The 1,180-nt window shown below is 52.2% G+C and overlaps 1 non-coding gene across 1 annotated transcript; it reads left to right on the top strand.

The window, feature by feature from the left end:
* The first annotated feature begins 257 nt into the window (after positions 1 to 257).
* On the top strand, positions 258 to 330 carry Trnae-uuc (transfer RNA glutamic acid (anticodon UUC)). Its single transcript has one exon. It is a non-coding gene; the product is annotated as a tRNA-Glu (tRNA).
* The last annotated feature ends 850 nt before the right edge of the window (positions 331 to 1,180 follow it).

Here is a 1,180-nt window from a genome sequence, read left to right on the forward strand (position 1 = left end):
GAACCAGCAACGGGCAAGGTGCTTTTACCATCTTCCAATTTGGCTCAGTAGTGTTTTAGGTGATAGCTATGGGTGTTCAAGGGTGTGGTCCTTCCAGGGCCTGATGGTGGCACCCATAGACAGGACAACATTCTGTGGGGAGCTGGGCATAATAACTGGGTTACAGGGGGTCACAGTGGAGATCTCTGTGACACCGGCTGGCACCTACCACCCACACTAGTGTAAACTGAGGGATGGTTTTAGATGTCTTTACTGTTGCCTGGCTAGCTCAGTCGGTAGAGCATGGGACCTTCAATCCCAGGGTCGTAGGTTTGAGCCCCACACCAGGCACCAGATGTTGCTTGCGAACCCAACGGAGACTCTAGAGGGTGGAGGTAAGAAGGCTTGGAGTCAATGACACAGACTCTGGGAGTCAGGCAAGTGACAAAAGCAGTAGGAACTGGTCAAAACTTTAACCTCCCCACCCCCAGCATCTCATTGGCTCTCAAGTAGCCAGACGTGGTGCTGTCTCTTTCTCATTGGCTCGCTCCATTGCCTGATCCAGCATCAGTGGTCTCTAACCACAAAAGCAGAGTCTAGGTTGTTGGCTCAGAGAGGAAGTATCAGTGGCGTGCGTGGCGCATGTGCCAGCACTGCAGCTGGGCCTGCTTGGCTAAGTTCCTCCTACACTTTACTTTTAGCTATTGACAGCTGCTGCAGCAGCAGCATTTTAAAATCTGAGTGTTTACTGATAGGCCTGGAGCTAAGAGGCTGGTAGTACCCCTTTTCTTTGTAGAAGGAACCAGTCTAGCAGAAGGAAGTGCGCGAGGCTCTCTGTCCATGGTCCTGACACTCCCATCAAGGCTTACAAAAGCAGGCTGCCCTGGGCAACCCCCATCTCACGCACGCCCCGCCCCCTTCCAGCGGCAATTCTTCCAGAACTTCTGCTGATTCTGTGCCTTTCTGTCTCGTCCACTGTCCTTTCACTTGTCCCCACTACCTCACGGCATACTCACGTTCGTTGAGTGCGGATGCATCTTAGACAAGGTGCTGGAAGAAAACCCCAGACCCAGTGCTGACTCTGGAACATCGCCTTCTGCCTGCTCTTTAAGGCGATCTAAGAGTGTGGGTCTCCAGCTAAAGGCTAAAGACTGTGCTGTGGAGTGCATTCATTTGGATTTAGTTTCCATGGCATTGGGAT

This window comes from Apodemus sylvaticus, chromosome 23 (genome assembly GCF_947179515.1).
Source record: "Apodemus sylvaticus chromosome 23, mApoSyl1.1, whole genome shotgun sequence".
Taxonomy (NCBI): domain Eukaryota; kingdom Metazoa; phylum Chordata; class Mammalia; order Rodentia; family Muridae; genus Apodemus; species Apodemus sylvaticus.